General features: G+C 37.8%; 1 long non-coding RNA gene across 2 annotated transcripts; it reads right to left on the bottom strand.

Moving 5' to 3' along the window:
* Positions 1 to 3742: 3742 nt before the first annotated feature.
* LOC132613980 (uncharacterized) lies at positions 3743 to 9264 on the bottom strand. 2 transcript variants are annotated; one of them, XR_009572140.1, is made up of 3 exons: positions 9050 to 9264; positions 6258 to 6388; positions 3743 to 5483 (listed from the first exon to the last, which is right to left on the bottom strand). It is a non-coding gene; the product is annotated as an uncharacterized LOC132613980 (long non-coding RNA). The 2 variants fall into 2 exon arrangements; XR_009572141.1 differs by lacking the exon at positions 9050 to 9264 and adding an exon at positions 8518 to 9038.
* Between the last annotated feature and the right edge of the window lie 12943 nt (positions 9265 to 22207).

Raw genomic sequence — 22207 nt, 5'->3', positions numbered from 1 at the left:
GCTATAAAGCTGTGGCACTGTTCCGACTTGCAGAGCCACAGCAGGACAGACGGATCATTGCAATGTCTCTATCTATGTCACATGCTTCTCACATGCTCCTCACATGCTCCTCACTTGCCCCCCTATATAAACAACATGTTGGCATTTGTTTGACCTAGCAACTCAAAACATATTATTCTCATTGTTGAAAAGAGTAGCCGCCACTGTTTTCTCAAAGCTTTCAAGATCGAGACTAAATAACTCCAAGGACCAGATCCCAATACTGAAGATGTCTTAAGTCCTAGGTTATTTTAGTCTTTATGTTTTGGTCTAAATATTGTAAATCTACACTTCTTTTAAGAAGGGCTTTTGTAGGTGTTTGGTTTATTAAGCTTTTTGTGTAGACGCCTAACTATAGTTAGTTATGGTGAGTTGAAGTTCAGCTAGAGGTAGTTGAATTAGTTTGGTTCTTGGCTAGAGTTAGTCAAGTGAGTGCTTGCAATAGAGTTATTGTAAGGGAAGGGATTAATGGGCTAATTCCTTGGTTGCAAAAGGCTTGTAATCTGAAAGACATTGCTCAGTTAGTGAAGTTGGAAATCCTACCAGTGTAGGTCGTGGTTTTTAATCCCTTGAGCAAGGAGTTTTCCACGTAAACATCGTGTCTTGTTTACTTTCTGTTTTTTGCTTAAGGGAACAGATAAGGTACCTGGTCCCTTATCTGTTTTTGGTGGACGCTTAATTTCTATCAATTGGTATCAGAGCAGGTTCTTTCTAAAAGGGTAACACCTAGAAAGGATCTCTCATTATGGCTGCTCCACCAAACTTTGAGGAAGGACAGTCAACCACGAGGCCTCCAAGATTTAATAGAAAGTATTATGGATGGTGGAAAACAAGAATGCATGACTATTTGATGGCTGAAGATTCTGAGCTCTGGGACATCATTCTTGATGGCCCTTTTGTCAACACAAAGACTGATGCTGAGTCTGGAAAGTTAGAGGTAAAACCCAGAAAAGAATATACTGAAGCTGATAGAAAAGCCATTGAAAAGGGGTTCAAGGTAAAGAAGATTTTGATGTGTGGTATTGGACCACATGAATACAATCGTGTTTCATCTTGTGAAAATACCAAGGAAATATGGGAAGCCCTCTTGACGGCTCATGAAGGAACCTCTTAAGTCAAGCAGTCTAAAATAGACATGCTCACCACTGAGTATGAAATATTTATAATGAAGGACGATGAGTCAATTCAGGATATGCACACTCGTTTGACCTCCATTATCAATGAGTTTCATTCTCTTGGTGAAGTCATTCCAATCAATAAGCGAGTTTGAAAAATACTTGGTGTTCTGCCAGGGTCTTGGGAAAGCAAAGTCAATGCCATAGCTGAAGCCAAAGATCTGGAGAAAATGACCATTGATGATTTGATTAGAAATCTCAAAACCTACGAGGTGAAGAAAAAGAAGGAGCTTGAGAGTCGAGAGCCAAAGAAAGAGAAGAACCTGGTCCTTAATACGGCTAAAAGTGACTCAAGTGGTGATGAATCTAATATGGCCTACATTACAAAAAGTTTCCATAAGATGATTCGTAAAAATAGTGGATTCTCCAAAATAGGAAGCTCCAGCAAGAACTTCAAACATAATTACTTATGTCACAAATGTGGGAAGCCTAGTCACTACATCAAGGAATACCCTCTTCACAAGCAAGATTACTACAAAAATGCTGACAAGGGAGTGAAGAGGAACCAGGTCCCTGATAAGAAGTTCAACAGAAGATATGTGGCTGACAACTTGGTAAAGCTGTCTTTAGCTGCTTGGGGAGACTCCTCTAGTGAGTCTTAAGATGAAGATACGGGGGATACCTCCATGATGGCTATTGAAGATGAACCTGCGAACTATGAGTCCATCTTTGCACTCATGGCCAAGTCGGAAGATGAAGATGACAATGAGAATGAAGAGGTAAATTTCTTTGATGTTCAGAAAAATCTGAAAAATTACTCTCAAAGGAAATTAATATCTCTTGCAAATGTGCTAATTGATACCTATCATAGCCTTATTAATGAGAAAAATGCCTTAAATGAAGATATTGAAGGGTTAGAACAAATAAGGGATGATATGGTAGTAAATATTGTGGATTTAAAGGAACAAGTTGAAGTGTTAACTAGGGATAATGCTTTGTTGATTAATCAGATAAACAAATGGGTGAATACCCTTTCTAAGGGAAAACAAGTGGGAAGTGAGATTTATTTTTAGCTTGATAGTGAACTCAAGAGGGCTAAAATGAACCTCTCTATTGAGCTAGAAAGAAATAGGCAACTTCAAGAGGATCTAAGCCGTGTGAAATTTGAACTTGATAAGTCTCTTCATTGGATTTGTGCCTCTGATAAAGTGGCTGCTATGTGTAAGGGTAATAATGGTAGAAAGGGAATTGGTTGTAAAAAGGCCAAGACCTCGTTCAATCCTCACAGCAAATATGTTTCTGTAATTGATAATTAGCTTTGCACCCACTGTGGCATCACTGGTCATTACAAAGACTCCTGCAAAGCAAGATTTCAGTCTATGCACAGAAACAGAGCTTATGTTGATAACAAACCTAAGAATGCGGGACCTGGTCCCCACAAAATAAAATATGTGTTGCCTGCATACGCGAATAGATCTCTTATTCACCCATTCTATGATTACAAAGGACCCAAATTAGCTTGGGTTCCTAAGACTAACAAATAACTTTGTTTGCAGGCCAGAGTGAGAGGGAGCAGTCAAAAATGGTTTGTGGATAGTGGCTGCTCAAAGCACATGACTGGAACGATGGAAAATTTTCTCTCATGTGTGCACTATCGCTAATCTCAAAACTAGAGAAGTGTTACTAATTGCAAAAAGATACAAGAAAAGCTATGCAACAGATTTTGGCGCATCTGATGGTGGTGATTTGACTTGTCTCTTGTGGATCATAATGTTGAGCTGTGGCATAGGATATTGGTATATGCAAGCTTTACCTTGCTGAACAAACTGGTGGCAAAAGACCTGGTCCGTGGGCTACCAAATGTCAAGTTCAAAGATCACAAAGTGGTGATGCATGCATAAAAGGGAAGCAAGTCAGAACTTCTTTTAAACCAAAGAAGGAAGTAAGCACCTCTAGGCCACTTGAGCTTCTTCATATGGATCTTTGTGGGCCTATGAGGATTCAAAGCAGAGGTGGAAAGAAGTACATTTTTGTGATTGTTGATGACTTTTCAAGATTCACTTGGACATTGTTTCTAAGAACCAAGGATGAAACATTCCCTGTGTTTATAGCCTTTGTGAAACAGATTCAAGTAAAGTTGGGATATCAAGTTGTAAGCATAAGATCTGATCATGACATTGAATTTGACAATGCAAACTTTAATGAATTCTGTGCTGAAAATAGGATTAGTCACAATTTCTCTACTCCCAGAACACCTCAGCAAAATGGTGTTGTGGAAAGGAAAAACAAGACTCTTGAAGACATGGCAAGAACAATATTGATTACAAGTGATGTGGCCAAAAGCTTCTGAGCAGAGGCTGTCAACACTGCTTGTTATTTGATCAACAGGTGTATAAAAGACACCCTATAAGCTGCTAAATGGAAAGAAACCCAAGCTAACTTACCTTAAGGTTTTTGGATGCAAATGTTTTATTCTTAACAACGGCAAGGAGGCCTTAGAAAAGTTTGATGCTAAGAGTGATAAGGAATCTTTCTTGGATATTCTTCTCACAGCAAGACATATAAAGTTTTCAACAAGAGAACTCAAATTGTGGAAGAAAGTGTGCATGTGATCTTTGATGAGACAGATGAGTTAGGAAGCAAAGAGATACAAAGGGATGAAGCAGATGATGGAGACCTCTCAATTCCAAATGAGGTCCCGGAAATCACAAATGGAAAGGCTGAAATGATAAATCAAGTTGAAGCAAGCAATGAAGAAGATGCAACAAAATATCCAGATGATGCAAAGTTACCCGGTCCCTCCATCACTCCACTTGAGGCTGAAGATAGAGTTGTTGATGTTATGTCAAGCACTCCTAGTGCTGATCAGAGAGTGGAGATCATGCATCTCTAGATGTAAATGATGATTATTATGGTTCGCTTTTACGCGGGTGAAGGCATAAAAGTTACTACGAGGTTGTTGGTGCTCTAATTGAATTTTAGTATTTTTTTTAGAGTCGCCACCTAATTTATTATGAAAAACTAGGAAAACTGGGTTTAAAGATTTTTCCAAAAATGAGTAAAAATCTTTCGGACCAAAGTTCGAGGTAAAGGTTCTGGTGATCCCCTAGGGAAGGTTTTACGCACCCTAGTATTAAAGATCCGTAGAATACGGTTGACTTACAAGTTTTAATGTGTGATTAATGTACTTATTTCTTTACAAGTGTTTAGTTTTCCGCAAGAAAAAGATGTCATTTTTCATATCATATCATAATTTTCAAGGAAACATTTGGCAAAAATATCCCTTATAAAAGGAGGTTTTGGTTTTTAAAATCCGCGTAAGTGTTCAACTCACTTTGTTGCCAGACTAGGACACACTCGGAATTTCTCCGAGTAGAGTCACTACTATTCTAGTCCTAACAAAATGGGATTAGTACCTACGGGTTTATATATATATATATATATATATGAAAATATGGAGTATATCTCCATTTTTTATACTTATGTATACTCATGAAAGTATAAGTTATTCTGACAAAATCACTTCTATTTTTATTGTTGAAGCCCATAGGTCATTAGTACTCTACGTCCAAGTCCGTTTTTATCCTTATACTTTGGTCCAAAATAATTTTCAGCCCGACAAAAGTTTCAGCGCAACGACCAAATATGTTGGAGTTCAAACAACCCGCTTCTACCAATTTTTACCAAGCCTCAAATTTCCAGTGTCTAAACTATTTCAGAATCTTTGCTCAAATGTTTAAGGTGTTTCAAGATTTGTTGCCATCAAAATAAACCTCAAACCATCTTCCATTTTCATCCAAAATTTATTTCAACATCACACTTCACAAATAACCAAAGCTAACGGCCTGAAGGCCCAAAAGTTATGTTTTACTTCTTTTAAAATAAACAGTTTCCAGATCCTCCTACCAAAGGTCCAAAACTTGCTAATTAGCCATTTTTTTAGGAAAACAACCATTTACTTTATCTAAAATGTGAGTTTGATCGTTAAAATTAGTAAAATTAGGTTAAATGCCAATTTCAGTCGTGCAAAAATCAGATTTGACCGAGTTTAAAAATGTTTTGAGCGACTTCCTAAAATACTAAACGTTGATTTCCTAAATTCTACACATGCATAGGGGTTTCACTATTTTACATGTTTGATACATATACATATACACATACATACATGACAAGTAAAATAGAGAAAGAAAGTAAACTTTTAAATTGATGGGCCTACCTAAGCCCATCAGTGCTATTTTCACCCATTGGCTGGGCCTTCAAAATGAATATTTGCTTCCCTTTCTAATTCTTCAGCGGACTCGATCAAAAGAAGGGGGTTGGGCCTTAGGCCTAATAAGTATTGATGCAAGAGATGGCCAGAAGGGCCCAAGATTGGTTCCCATGAAACATACAAAAGACTAGGATTAGTACTTGGCCCAAGTAAGGATGCTTATTCACAAAACAATAAGCCAAACAAATGCTTAAACTAAACAAGTAAATCATTAAACAATAACATATTTTTTGGGCAGAAAAACAATGTGAGGCCCAAATGGTAAGGAAAATCCCAAAGCCCACATGGGCTTTTCAACAGAGATTCAGAAAGAGGGGAAAAAATATCCAACCCAAGTGAAAATTTTGTTTAAATACTGGAGGGGCCCAAACATTAATTTAAACAAAACAGTCGGCCCAAGATACATAAACTAACACAATACGAGCTCATATTCATAAATAGCAAGAATGATATACATTAAGTATACTGGATATATCCACTTCTATACACCTGTGAGGGTATAGAGGTGAATATACCTTGTATACTTTGGTATATCACCTAGTATATAGGTAAGAAAGTTACTACATTGAGGAGAGATGAAGAAACATATACTAGTCAAGGTCTTTTTTAGACTTATATAAGCCAGTCAGTGACAAATTCAAAGTCCAGAATCAAAGAATAAACAAACAAACACATAAGGCTACTTCCCTAAGCAAAATAATAATAATAATAATAATAATAATAATAATAATAATAATATTAATAAAAAAAACATACACCATCACCAGCCAACATAACATGGATTTACACACCCATGAAGAGATTAGAACAAACCAAAAAGGGAAAGCTCTTACCCTCTTGTTCTTGATACCACACAAGATCCAAGTGGTTTCCAGGAACCCCAGGAATGGTAGACACCAGGAAGGTTTGAGCTTCATCCCCAAGTGCTATTTTTCCTCTCCACTTATGTGTTAGGCTCACAGTACTATGAGAGATGAAGTGTACACAAATGGTATCAACAAAGCACCCTCCTAATCAAATGTCTAGGTATATATTTCAACAGATTTATCTATATTATCAATCATTAATATCCTATTAAGTTCAAATAGGACTAATGACAGGTTTAAGTATTTCTATTACACAGTCATGACAAAAGCAAGAGAGAAGCTGTAGTTATGAATACAGAACCAGTATATCTAACAACATCAACACTTAATTAATTCAAGGAGGCCTTCTCTAAGCAAGTATAACCAGATATAAACTTAAGTAATAAGTGATTAATTTCCATAGAGAAACAGTAACAGACATTAATGGTTACACACAAGTTATCAAGTAAATGGCAGTTTCCAGATCTTGTCTATCTCCCAAAGAAACCAATTTTAGACCAACTATCATTTACTCATCATGAGAAAGTAATAAGACTGTTACACTCATTTAACAAACCTTAATATATTCAAGTAGACTGCTTGGATATTACTATTAGTTACCTTTAAGGTGAATCAGCAAAGCCTAGTTTAAAACCAGTATATCATGAAGGATAGGTGCTTCATTTCAACCTTAGTGAGTAAATGAAACTATTTAAACCAAAGCAAAGTGACTAAACAAGACAAAATAGGTTATCAATTTCATTGAGTTAGACCACCTTAAAATCAAACACAACAGATGAATTTGCCCAAAAAAAAGGAGGCTTGGCAGTTTTTTCAATAAAACTCAAAATGGTCCAGTTTCTCTTAAGTCCACCAGTACCAACTACAAATTTAGCATTTTGTGTCAAAACAAAGATCCCTAACACAGGAGAACCACTAGGAATCCTAAAGCAAATTCAAAATCCAAAAAGAGCATTCTTTTAGCCAAAAGGTGTTTAACTCGGTTAACAAGAAAAAATGCAACCAGGCATAACATCCCATCAAAGAAAAAACTGACCAAGTAGGTGGAACATGAAGGTTTTACTTCTCAAATAATGTCCCAAAAAAATAAAAAATAAAAAGAAAGGAACAAAATAGACTTGGTTTAAAGCATGGTTATCTTGGAGAAAAAAAAAACAACTTTAAAGCTATCAGATGTTAAACTTAACTATTGCATTTCCCTAATCACTTAGTTAAGTACTAAACCTTATTCTCATTTAAATATCAGGTGACAGTATCACACTTCTCCTTTTAAATGAATGATTTGGAATCAAAGGTACTATAGAGTCACAAAAACTCATCATGTCACTCAACCACAAAAGGAAACAACCTATATAGACTGAAAGGGGCTAGTGATACCCCTTAGATTTTCTTAAATTCAGATTAGCATGCCCCTTTTCTCAGACTCTTAAGTTAATAAGTGACAGGGTCCAACATTATCAAAACAACTCTCAAACAACTCAGTTACATTAAAAGCCAACAAATCCACAAGCTAGGATAATAACAGGTTAATAAAGGCACATTGCTTCTATTCAAAATGGAGATGATTCAATTTTAGTTTAGTAAACCCAGATTTCATGAATGATTCCACTTAGAACATACCTAATCCTATTAAATAAACAAGAAGACTATAAACCACATCAACTTTCTAATCACAGGGGGGTATACTAGCTAGTTAGCAAGACCATTATCCAAACACACATACCTAATGAACTTATAACAATATCTAGACAGGAAACCAAATAGGAGAAAACAAGAGCAAGCAGACTCTAAGTTATGTCACATATGACTGACTAGGGTTGACCAGATATAGTTAAAAAAGATTCATAACTAACTAATACTTGAACACACAGATCAAGCTCCAAGCTATCATAACCAGAAAAAGCATAACTCAACAAGAAAAAGTCAAAACACTGGTCAGACAGATAAAACACATATTCACATGACTAACAGGTTGCTTACCTAGAAATAATTCATAACTTAATCAAAGACATACAAATGAGTTCATAAAATCTACATAACTAATCTTCCAAATGCACATAAGGCTAAACAACTATAGAACTAAGTAAAACAAGATTAAGCTAAACAAAATTAGCATTCATAAGATTAATGACATCACCAATATCCCAAACATCAAACCATACGATCATAGAATATATATAAATGACTGAAAATAAAATAAAAATGACTAAAGGGAAAGAAAGGTCACCTTTTTAATGCACAGCCTAGCAAAGAAAAAACTTTAAGGAAATTTTCTTCCACCCTCGGCCACACAACAAGCACAACTAGCTTAATTTTTTTTTAACTACATCGAAAAGATCAAGGTTTCCAAGCAAACTTGCCAAAACCCTAGTTATTTTGATTTTTATATGCAAGATGATATAATTTTTCAAATTGCTTTTCAAAATCTTTTTTTTTTGTCTATCTCCAAGTCTGCCCATAAAATGCGAAATAAAACGTCTTATATAGAACCCCAGATTTGAAAAATTCCAACCTTAGACTCGATGTGGGACTTTGCAAATTTTCAAAGGATTTCCTTCTAAATCACAATTAAAGGTCGAGATTCAAGGCTATAAATGCATGGAGGGTCAGATTTGACGCAGAACGGGTCAATCTCTTTGATTCCTCATGAGCCAATAGAAATCCACAAATTCAAATCACAAACAAACAAAACCAATTAAAGCTTTTCATTTTTATACGTTGAATAATGCAGAAAAGTGAAGAAAAAAAGGAGAGATTACATTTCTAAAGTCGTGTTTGGCGAATTTTGGAGATGAAGCAATAAATGCTTGCTCGATCCAGCCATACAAGGCTTGAAAAAGGTGTTGTACACCTGCACTTTACCAAAAATGGCGAGGATGACGCAGGAGAGAGAAAGGAACTCGATGACGGCACTAGGGTTTGGCTGAAACCCTTGAAGGAAAGCAAATTACCCCAAAGGGGTCTGTTTGGCTGAAGCCTTGCCCCTAAATACTAGGGCGTTATGGGCCGGGTCTGGCCCTTCTTTGGGTTGGGCTCGGCCAAAATTAAAAATATAAAGAGGGCCCGCCTACTCAATATATATAAAAAGGGCCTTCCTGTAACTAGTATATATATATATATACTAGTTACAGGAGGCCCGTGCTCAGCCCGGGCCCAAACTCAAGATGAAAGAATAGTACTTCCTCCGTTCAATTTATACGAAGATGTTATTATTTGGCGAGGCAAATAATTTTTTCTTTTGATTATAATTTTCTCAAACTTCTTAAAAATATTTTGAATCATCAGCTATATTAACTTGTAGCACTTTTCGTGTAGTTTTTCAATATGCATATTTTGGTTTAAAATATTTGAATAATCTATACAAGAGTTCATGGACAAATTAAATGTTTGATTCTCGAACTCCGAATATCTTCACATAATTTGGGACAAAGGAAGTAACTTATCTTAAATAAGTACACGTGTCACATTTTCTACCGTGTAATTAATTTAATACCTTGAGCACAACCCTTAATAAATTAACTTTATCCTAAAAAGTAAGAGGTGTTTCCAAATCATGCTTAATTAAGTAATACCTATTTGATACTCCCTTCGTCCCAATTTATATGATGTTTTTCACTTTTCGATAGTCAATTTAACTAAACTTGCAATTTTCAATGTGATATTTTAAAACTACTTGAAAAGTACTATAAGTTGCAGCTTTCCTCATATCAATTTGTTGTAAAAATGTAGTTTAAATTGTTAATCAAAGTTCATGTAGTTAAATTCTCGAGAAGCGAAAAGTATTACATAAATTGAGATAAAGGGGATAATATTTAATTATTTAAAATTCACTTATCAAAATAAGATTAATTTGAAAGAAAAGAACTAACCTTCTAGATTATGAAAAAAAATATTTAGCTTGGATTAAATATAAAAACTAAAAGCACTATATAATATAAACTGGGAAAGGGTAATCTAATAAAGGGGGAGAAGATATACTTAAAAAGTGAGTATACTACAACACCAATTATAATAAGTGGCGGAGCAACATAGAGTCGACGAACCTTTAGGCGAAAAAACAATACTGTTTTTACAAGGTTAAAATTATTTTTTATGTATATATAGTAATGTTGAACTCCTTTAGGCTTATTCGTATATTTACTTTTTTATATTTTGAACCCTCTTGGTGAAAATCCTGGCTCCGCCACTAATTATAATATCTCAAAAGTTTTCCTCAATTATCAAATTATTTGATGTTAACACATACAATGTCGAAAGGAATCGGGGAGCAACATATAAAACTTTAAAAAAGAACAATATTAAATAATGTCGAAATGTATCATGGGGCAACATATAAAACGTTAAAATGGGACAATATTAAATCTTAAAGTTGGACAAACACGTGTCACTTTTTAAATGTGGAACGCAAGGGAAATTAAATTAAAAGGTTGTTGGCTTTTTTGTAATTACACAAAATCTCTAAATAACTCAACAATGAGGACAGCTCTCCCCCCAAGAAACCAACAATCTCCAAATTCTAAAATGCCATCATTAGCCTTGTGAGGACGACCAAAAGTGTCAGATCCTCTCTTATACAATATTATATATATATATATATATATATATATATATATATATATATATATATATATATATATATATATATATATACATGTATATATCATGTATATATGGGGGGTGAGTTATGCAAGATTTTAACAAATAGCCCAATTTTAAAAAGATGCCCATTAATGAATATATATAAAAAAAGAAAACAAAATCCCATTTAATGTTAATTAGTTAGATTTTAAAAGAGATAATAATAATACAAAGTAACTCAGATTTTACAAGAGACAATAATAATAAAAATTAATAATAATAATAATAATAATAATAATAATAAAAAGTAACTCAGGTTTTTTTAAAAAAAAAAAAGAGATAACAATAATAAAAGTAACTACATTTTAAAAGAGATAATAATAATAATAAAAAGTAACTAAGATTTTAAAAGAGATAATAATAATAAAAGTAACTAAAAATTTTTCTTTTATCAAAAGACCTTAATTAAATTTGGCTGACAAAAGTGGTCATCTCTCTCTAGCCGAAACCCTAATTATTCTTCGTACTAATCCCGGCCATTATAGCCATTGGACAGCCTCCACCGGATGTTGTCCAGCCTTCTCTGACACCATCAACATCCAATGCACCACCCATGCTACCAATATCTTATGCCAATACCCTAAAACCCCCGCAACACAAAACTACATTGTCTATCATTCCTCAAAAACCTGTTACGTATCTCCATGGAGAGCCTATGTCACGACCCAACCCCGTAGGCCGTGACTAGTATCCGATCTGGGCACCCAAACACATATATCCAATGCTATCTCAACTGTTATCAAACGCATTCAAGTATAAAGCAGAAGCCGCCAAGGCTATATTTCAAATTTAGATAATTTCCAGAAAATTTTTGGCAGAGTTTCCTTTGTTTTACAGACTATCCCAAATAACCCTGCGCACAGACAATACCAACAAAGGCCACACCGGCCAAAAAAGCAATATATAAACGTATGCGGACCGGCCGCCGCGGCGAATGGGGTCGCCCCAAACACAACATATACACACATCCGTACGGAAAGACCCTAACCCACAAACATATCTACAGGCCTCTAACAGACATACAGAGTCATATGACGAGACAGGGCCCCGCCGTACCCGGAGTTGCCATACATACAGAATATACAGAAGACAGAAGATATATACCAAAAGTACACGCTCCGGATCAAAGGAGCTCTTCAAAATAGCAGAATCTAAGCCCTAGACTGGCGGCGTATCTTCAGGTGCGTCTGTACCTGCGGGCATGTAGCGCAGCCCCCGAAGAACCGGGGGTCAGTACAAAAAATGTACCGAGTATGTAAAGCGGAAACATAACAAACATAATCATAGTCTAAATCAGAAGCACAGAAGTATAGCAAACAGAATCGTAATCCAACGAACAGACAGAGATATACCGGACGGAGTCGTAGTTCAGACAGACAGACAGAAGGATACCGGACAGAATCATAGTCCAGACGGACGGATAAAATCATAATCCATACGGACAGACAGAATCAGAATCCAATCAGACAGACAGAATCATAATAAGGCACAAGAACGTGTTCGCCACTCCTGCCTTTGGCGCCACAACATATCACATTTCAGAGGATTTCATATCTTCGAACATCTCCGTCACATAACACATCATATCATAACCACGGTAACCCCGGGGACAGATCACACGCCGGGAAACCGGACACATCATACTTCGTAACATATACACGGTAACCGGGAACGACATATACCACAGTACCCCGGAACCGGACACATCATACTTCGGAATTCAAACATGGGACCCGGCCCCCGACGAGGGACTCGGCGGCCCATCCGCACGATATAAACCGGCCCGGGATCCGGTGAAAGGGATCATAGCACATGCACGAACTGATTAATGAGAAACCACATACATACAGATCATTATACAGACCCAATCAAATTGAGGTAGGCCATATGGCGAGTCAAATCAGAGTATTCGGACAGTGTTCATAATACGCGCCTATATCCTACTTGGGAAGGCACGCAGATTATCACCGAAATCAGATTTCCAGAGATCAGAACCATTTCGTAGGATTTATATAAAAATAGTCATATCATGATCAGAATAATAGTCCAGATGTTTCTTTTGAAAAACGGACAGGAATAAGGCAATTTAGGTCATACACGAGGTATCGGGGCTTCGTGGGCCCACCTCGGACCAACCCGAGGCGACATACGTAAGTTACTGACAATAGACCTTATGAGGTCATCCATAGTCATTTGGAAGAATTCCGACTCCGTTTAGGAAAGTTTCGTACAAACGTTCACTTTAAAGGCATTTTATAAGGAAATGGTTTCAATCGTACTGAAGGAATTGGAGCGGATTTCTCTCTCGAATTACGAGGAACGGAGTCGTATTCAAGGCTCGCGGCCGAGCCTATTACATTCAGAACATGCCTAAGAATAAAGTGGTAGGCTTTACATACCTCAGTTGCGCCTTATGCTCGCTTAGCTTCACTTCCAATTTCGTCCAGAATCTACAAATGGTCAAGTTTACCAATTGTCAATTCAAGCCTTTAGGATTCCATACTTAATCACATTATTGCCTACCGAAATTTCGGCAGCATTTCCCCTATACATATAACACCCCCGAGACTTAGCTCGGCTTAATATATCAACACAGCAACCCAACAATCCAACAACAACATTAACAATAACTCAAGTACTACAAAATATACAATATGGCATAACTAGCCATCTTTCCGACATAACACAATAACTTTCATTCCGACCTTATATTTCCAAATCAATCTTACCATTTTCATATTCATCACTTAACAAGGTCATTACAACATACTTCAGAGGCATATCATACCATTTTCACCAAATATACATAAAGTATGCACAATATACAAGTTTCCTACCAAAAGCATAATTCACCCACAACTTCCAATCTTTTAGCAAACATGTTCATGATATATTTCTATCTTTCAACTTCATCAATGACAATCATAATTTGCCTCTTAATACTTTCATTTCCCTTTTTACATAAGTGACAATAAAGTTGTATAACTTCCTACAACAACTTAACAATAATTTTTCCAAGACAACAAAAACCATTATTCTTTCATTCACTTCACAACAACACAATTAACATACTAACGGAATTTAATTCATATTCCATCCTACACATAGCACCACACGGCCATACCTTATAATTTCCAACTTTCACTAATTCATTCAACTTTCATTTCTAATACAAATTCCACCATAACCACAACTAGATTCCAACATGAATTCAAGTCATCATAAACATACAACATGTACATACATACGGCCAACCTTCCACATTATTTATCATGAATTTCTTCCTTTTTAGCTTACTACAACATCTCCAAACCATACATAACACATAAAACAAGATTCAAACTCACCTTTCTTCTTCACTTCTTAACTTGACCCAAGTTGGTAGCTAGAGAAAACGAACCACCGATTGTCCGAAACAACGACTCCACGTTACTTAGCACCCTTGAATTGGCAAGTTTACTTGAAGAATTTAATTTCTTGGTGGCTAAATCTTGGTCTTGATTTTTGCAAGGAAGGGCCGAATGGTCTCTTATTTTTTTGCTCTTCTTTTGGTTGGTTCTTTCTTCTAGTTTCTTGAAGGCTCTAAAGGATAATGATACATATATATATGGTTCCTTATCTTAATTCACCACATGGAAAAATTGATTAGGGGCCATGGCTTGGGCCTCACCATGGCCGGCCACCCCTCTCAAAATGGGCCTTGTTTTCTATTTTTTTTTTGAGCCCAATTGTTGGTTAAATAATTGTAACTCATGGAACAAGTTCCCAAAATTCCAATTTTGCCCTTGGCCTCCTTTCGTAATTCCACACCAATGTATTCATAGCCGACACATTCATACCAAGCAAGGTCCAAATATAGCCTTATTCATTACAAGTCAAGTTATCTCAAATTTTTCGAATATGCAAAAATGCCGGATGTAACATTCTCCCCCCCTTTAAAACATTCGTCCTCGAATGTTAAATTCACCTTATGGGGTCTCGTAACCCTTCGGAGAGGTTCAACCATCCACATCTTTCACTTCTTGTCATACTCCTCAATTCCTTACAACGTTATCATAATCCCACGTCATATCAAACAGATTCGTAACTAGGGTCGGACGCATAGAAGCGTATTGAACAGATTCGTAATCGGAGGCAAACGTATTAAACCATGGCGGACGGATACGTAGTCAAAGTCAGATGTATGGGAGGGTATCAGACAGATCCGAGATCAGAGTCAGACGTACAGAGATGTATCAGACGGATTCGTTATCAGAATCAGGCATACAGAGTTATATCCGACAGATTCATATCCCGAGTCATTCGGACAGAGGTGTATCAGACAGAAACGTAATCGGATTCCGAAGTACAGAGGCGTAATAGACAGAGCCTTATCAGAATCAGAGGTGCAGAAGTATAACAAACAGAGTTTTGATTAGCATCAAACCACTTCTATTAAGGCTCCAGTGATCTACAAAAATTTCCCTTTGTCGACATCTCATTGTTCACCCTGACAATTATACCACGGATTATCTCGTCAAAATCTGTTTATTTATTCACAACTTGTTCGTCAGATTGTTATACAAATCGTCTTACGTGTCGCTTGTCGACTCTTTCGAAAGTTTTGCTTAATCGCATCTCTTATCCTTCATCTTTCCTAATATTCACCTTTATATATATCATACTTACACTTGTGAAAAATTTTGTATTACTTCCCAGGGGGTCACCCATCCCAGAATTGCCCTGGCCCTAGCACGCTTAACCTCGAAACTTTCATGCATTTTGACGCGTTAGGGCTGGTATAATTTCGTCGACAGCCCCGCACGACCTTTGTCACATAATTCAGGGCAGAACGGGGTCTTAATAAATTTTCGGAAAATTCTCAGAGTGGGTCCCACCCCGGGCTAAACCATACAATTACCATATCGCCCCTCCGAATTCTCAATGTCTATCAGGTTAACAATTACCTTGCTATTATTAATATCCAGAAGAAGAAAATCACATAATATGATAAAGTATAGACCCATTCATACACATATCCCTCAAGAAAAGATCACTAACATACCTGGGTGTGCGCTTGAAGACGCTCCTGGGTCCTGCCGGCCGGTCAAAGCAAATACGCGGTTCGAAGGACCGCTGTAACTAGAAGCTGCACCTCGACCTCGGCCACGACTCGCTGGTGCTGGCACTGGTGCTGGTGCTGGTGCTCCTCGCCCTGTGGGGCGTATGACTGCCGAAGGAGAAGACGAGCCAGCAACTGACCCGGTAAGCTGGGCTGAACCACCTGGACCACCCCTATACGGACACTCTCTCATCGTATGGCCTTGTTGGCCACAAGAAAAGCAGGCACCAGTGGCACGATAACACTCACCTGGGTGACGCCTCCTGCAATAAGGGCACCGAGGTATGGATGGCCCCATCTGACTGAAACTTCTATTTACTTGCGAACTCGAAGCCATGGAGTTATGTCCCGAGAACTGTGGGGGCGTACCGTATGCTGGCTGGGATGAATACCTGTTACCCTGCCGCTGAGAAAACTCACTCTGAAATCCCCCTGAGTACCCGGCCGATCTGGCTCTCTTAGGCCGGCTCCCGTCATGGCCCCTATCAGGCCGACATTCCCTACGCCGGTCCTCCATGCCCTGGGCGTGCGCCTGCACCCGGGCAATATGCATCCCTGGCTGAGAAGCCACCGCCAGGCAGCTATCGATCAAATAGTCATCCAGCCCCATCACATATCGATGCACCCTATCGGCCATATCCGCTACTATAGCGGGTGCATACCTAGCCAGTGAGTCGAACTCTAGGCTATACTCTCGAACACTTCTACCGTTTTGTTTCAGATGCAAGAATCGATCAACCCTGGCTCGCCGTAGCTCTGGAGGTAGAAAATGATCCAGAAAGGCCTGAGTGAACTCGGCCCATACCGCTGGGGCAGCACCGTCACCCCTGGATAGCTGCCAGGACTCGTACCAGTTCGCCGCTACCTCATATAACCGATACGAAGCCAACTCGACGGACTCAGTCGGCGAAGCCTTAATCAACCGTATCGTGCTCTCCATCTTTTTGACAAACTCCTGGGGGTCCTCTTCGGGTTTTGTCCCGGAGAATTCTGGAGGATTACATGTCAAGAACTCACGAGCCCTGGAGCTTTCATATCTGTCTGCACGACCACCCCCAAATCCATGCCTGCGAACCTGCTCTGTCATCAGTGTGGTCAATAACTGAACCGCATCTCGCATAGCCATGTCCTCCGCCCCTGTCTGTGGAACTGGAGGCTCGGGCACTGGAACCCTGGGAGCTCGCGGTGGAGCCGTCCCCTGATCAGCAGCTTCTGCCGCTCCGATCTCCTCCGGTAAGGGGGGTGTAACAGATCCGTCTGACGGGGGTTCATCCTCAAGCGCTAGCCGCGCACTGGCCCTGGTAACTCTCTGGGCCCGGCTGGTTTCTCCTATCTCAACCCCCGCTTTGCCCTTCTGGGCAGCTGTTGCTTTCCTCAGAGGCATCGCTGAAAACATAACAAATCGTCAGGAGGGGATCATCCTACTAATACAGTTCTATCGCACGATCTAAGATCCAAAGAAGGGTAACATCCTAGATGCCCTGTAGCCTCCTGTTTATAGATGTGGTGCACAACACACCGATAAACAAGACTCTACTAGACACGGCCTGTAGACATACCGAGGACTAACCGCTCTGATACCACTTTTGTCACGACCCAACCCCGTAGGCCGTGACTAGTACCCGATCTGGGCACCCAAACACATATATCCAATGCTATCTCAACTGTTATCAAACGCATTCAAGTATAAAGCAGAAGCCGCCAAGGCTATATTTCAAATTTAGATAATTTCCAGAAAATTTTTGGCAGAGTTTCCTTTGTTTTACAGACTATCCCAAATAACCCTGCGCACAGAAAATACCAACAAAGGCCACACCGGCCAACAAAGCAATATATAAACGTATGCGGACCGGCCGCCGCGGCGAATGGGGTCGCCCCAAACACAACATATACACACATCCGTACGGAAAGACCCTAACCCACAAACATATCTACAGGCCTCTAACAGACATACAGAGTCATATGACGGGACAGGGCCCCGCCGTACCCGGAGTTGCCATATATACAGAATGTTGCACCTCATTTTTACCAGAGGCTAAACAAAGCACAACTTATGGAGCTCTGAAATAGTTAATTATGTACAGAGTCGCCACCTAGCATTTAAGGTATACTAGGGTACCTATAAATTATTAATATATGCAGCTTAACATGGTCTACGAAAATAAGTGAGATTCTAGGTAAGGGTTCAAATTATTCCGAAGAGAAGGTGTTAGGCATCCTTCAGAATCCACAAATGTGATTCCCGGCTGGACCAATTTAACTATACGAGGGATGTGTAAAAAAAAAAGCTTTATTATTTACAAAAATTAATATAATTTAGACTAAAGAATAACTAATATGACTATGCACATAAATAATCATGCAATACGTATTTTATACATATGTGATATAATAATTATTAAAAAAAAGTTATGTGCAACTTAGAAGCTTGGGTATGTGACAAAGGTATAAAAATGGACATGAAATTATTTTGCACTCGAAGTGAGTTAACTAATTTAACTAGTTAAGTATGTACGCCTAATCAATTAATTATGAGAGTATATTCTAAAGCCTAAATATTGAGGCAAATCACCCTATTTATTCACTTAAGTGTGCTAAGCTATTTAATTAGAACTCTAGCGAAATATGATAACTATAAGAATATTGGCTACAAAAATAATAACTGCCTAATATTAATTTGTCTAAAACACATAAAATTTAAATCACCTAAGCAGAGCATAAATAAATACCACCAACCTACACCCTAAAAAGTAAAGTCTCACTATATTTTATACTTGCATAATTTAAGAATGTAAAAAAAAAAATATAAACAAAGAATTTAAGCTATTTGAACTTCTTTTGAGTGTCATCTTCAAAAAAGTAACTCAGATACCTGCATGAGACTTAATAAAAAATGTTAGTAAGAGAAAATAATTATCGGATGAATTAAAAAATAATGAATAAATTTAAAATAAAAAATCCGTCTTTGTACATGGAAGGCCTTGGAAATCGACGGAAATTTCTTCATCGGCCATTTGGGTTTAGTATTCGCCCAAATGAATTTAACTAAATGCGATAAAAAGATAATAGTAGCATTGGCCGCTAAAAGTCTTTTTTTTTTTTTTTCGGGCATAAAGCCAATATTTATTTTTTAAAAAAATGTAAAATCAGTCCGAATATTGATAGTAACAACGTGCAGTAGCCAAAGGAAGGAAAATCAATCCAAGGAGTAAAACAAAAGTTAAGCAACAGCAAAACACAAAAAAAAGGACACAACGAGCATAGCTGGCCAAAAAAAAAAAAATGAACTAAGGTAATAACAACGACAAGATTAACGAAACCAGCAATGGAGTATCACCAAAATAGAGACAACAATAAAACAGCAGTAGAAGTAGAATCAACCTAACAATTCAAGAGTAATTTTAAAAGCAACACAACAAAGCCAAAAAAAAAATTAATAAAAAAATGCATAACAAATCTGTCTCGAAAATAATATGCGGGAGAAATAATCAAAATATTTAGAGTAAAACAAGAATTAAAATGATAGAAAAACAAAGCCCAATATATTGGTTTTAATGGCATTTTCCGATCAGATCCGAAGCAAGAAGCAGGCGAAGTTGAGTGTTTCATGGTAGTTGTTCGCGGCTGGCTGCTCCGGTTCACCGGAGCATAAAGCTCCTCGCCGGAGCAGTGAACAAGAAAAAAAAAGGGGCTGTTTGGGGGGGGGGGGTCGTTTGGTTAATGGTGTTGTGGAGATGGAGCAATGTTTGGGAGAGAGGGAGATGAAATGGGGGGTTGTGGGGGCTGTCCGGTTGGAGAAATAAGGAGGTGGAGATGGGAGGCTGTTTGTGGGTGGAGAGGGAGATGCAAAAAATCTGAAAAATCAGTGTGTCTGTGTGTGATAGCGTGTGTGAGGGAGGAAGGAGAGGAAAAAGTGTGAGGTCCCTTACCTCCATTATATGCATACATGCAGGTGTTTTCACAATTCAAAAAAAATGTCTAAGAGTAAATTACTAAGAACAATAAAGTGAATAAAAAAATGACAAGTAGAGATTCAAAAGTGTATAAAATAAGAAATAAAATCTCATTAATTGAGGGAAAATAAGAAAAGGTCAAAAGTAGAAAATATGCTGAAACCGTGGACAAAAAGTGGTGAAAATCAAAAAGAAGAAAATATGTGGGGCCCGCGGGCAAGGAATAAAAATCTGAAAAAAAAAAGAGAGGGGGGATCGTCCCTTTTATAAAAAAATGAGAAAGAGACACGGAAGGGAAAAGGTGGAAAAAGGAGGAGAGAAGTGAGATTTTTTAATCTGCTCAAAATTTAAAGAAAATCATGTGAGATTTGGGGAAAAGTTAAAAACATGTGGACCCCGCAGAAAAGAAAAAATGATGCCAAACTATTTGGACTTCACGTGTGTGTACAGAGAGAAAAACAAAGAATTTTAGGAAAAACAAAAAATTTAGTTAAAAGTAATTTAAAAGGGGGCCAAAATTTAGGAACATGTCTCCCCATTTTGGGGAGTAATGTGGTATAATCATGATAATTTGCACAAGATAAATTAAACATAGCTGAATTAGCTTTATTTGTGATAAACTCTTCCGATTTTTATGTATTGATCGACAGTATTAAAATATAACTAATATACATATAAAAATGAGAGTATTAATATAAAATTAAAAAAAATGTGAATAAAAAATGTGATTGATTTTTGTAATGTGCTGTAAAGAAATAAAAAATGATTTACTAAGATATAATTGCACTGTTGTGCTGTACTAAAATATAATTAATTAATACATGTATAAATAATAACGCAAGTATAAAATATAAACATTAATGTCTATGATATGAAAATGTATTGCTATAAAATTAAGAAACAATTATTAATTGCACAAAAAATGGTAGTATTACGCTGTACATGTGCAAAATAATGATTCTTGAAAAATGACAATAAATTTGAGAAAATTCCTAAAATAATGATAATCATCAATAAATTGTTGAAAAATGTAAAAATGTGTAAAAATGTATTTCGTGCTCTTTAACGAATCAGGGCCCCCTAAAACGTTAATTTTAAGCACGTCGAGCCAAAATTAGGTGTCAACAACTTGTCCCTCTTCGACCGGATACGATGAAAGAGTTTTCGGACGAAGACGTTGACATGTAACCTATTTTGGCTCGACAATGAATTGCTTAAAGGATATGTACGGAGAAAGAGGCCAGACGTTGGTAGAGCTTTGACAATACGCTCAGTCCGTCGGCCGGATTGTGATAAAAAGAAAAAATGATAAAAAGTGAAGGATTGTTCAGGGCCGAAAAAACGTTCGCATACCCACGTCGTCGCTTCCAAAATTGCCCTAGTATCGAGCTACGAGATGCTGGGGGTGCAAGATTGTATACTTGCTGTGGAAAGAATGATTCTCGTCCCGATGTGACCGAACTCTGCATAGAGCTTCCTACATATCTCGTCAATCACGAGAATCAGGTCTATGTAGTTCGAAATGAGATAACTAATGGATGTTGTGGCAAATTTTGATCGTCAAATCAAAATTTTGCCCCAGTGTTGTTAGAATGGTCCTAGCAAGTGTAGGATGAAGAACGGTCGTGCTCAAATTTGAACTACCTACGTATCCCTGAGATGGGAGTCAGACCGACTGTAGTTCGGGTGTCATGCTATGTAACGCCTTTGCTTCGGCGAAGAATGCAGGTGCAGAAGATGATGCCTTTGCTTTGGCGTGAATGCAGGTGCAAAAGATAACGCCTTTGCTTCGGCGAGAATGCAAGTGCGGAAGATAACGTCTTTGCTTCGGCGTAAATGCAGTGCTGGTGCGAAAAGTAACGACCCTCTTTTTTTAAGCCGGTATGATGCAATTGATGCAATGTATGTGCAGTGCATTTGTGAGCATTCGCAAAGTAATGATGCAATGCATGTGCAGTGCATTTGCGAACATTCGCAAAGTATTAATGCAATGCATGCACGATGCACTTGCGAGCATACGCAAGACATTTGAAAATGATGCAATGCAGGTGCGATGCAATGCGTCTGCGAGCATACGCAGGGGCATTTGAAAACAATAAAGCAATGCAGGTGTAGTGTAATGCGGCTGCGAGCATATGCAGGGGCATTTGAAAACAATAAAGAAATGCAGGTGCGGTGCAATGCGGCTGCGAGCATACGCAGGGGCATTAAGAAAACAATAATAA

This window comes from Lycium barbarum, chromosome 10 (assembly GCF_019175385.1).
Source record: "Lycium barbarum isolate Lr01 chromosome 10, ASM1917538v2, whole genome shotgun sequence".
NCBI lineage: Eukaryota > Viridiplantae > Streptophyta > Magnoliopsida > Solanales > Solanaceae > Lycium > Lycium barbarum.
This window is presented reverse-complemented; position numbering and strand designations above follow the sequence as displayed.